Below are 245 nucleotides of genomic sequence, written 5' to 3' on the forward strand. Positions count from 1 at the left end.
ATTATCGAAAAATCTATATTTTGTTGAAAATAACAAAAATATCAAATAGAGATTATAATATAGGAATATAGATATTTTACATAGATAATTGCATATTTAATTCGATATTTTACATTGTTTTAATATCATTATGAAACTATTTGCAATAATATTCCGATATTATTTTAACGAAATATCGATATTATGTTTAAAAAAATTAGAAAATTGTAGAGAATAATTAAAAATGGAATATCGATATTTTATTT

This window comes from Halyomorpha halys, unplaced genomic scaffold, assembly GCF_000696795.3.
Source record: "Halyomorpha halys isolate HHAL.00 unplaced genomic scaffold, Hhal_1.1 Scaffold2386.1, whole genome shotgun sequence".
Classification (NCBI taxonomy): domain Eukaryota; kingdom Metazoa; phylum Arthropoda; class Insecta; order Hemiptera; family Pentatomidae; genus Halyomorpha; species Halyomorpha halys.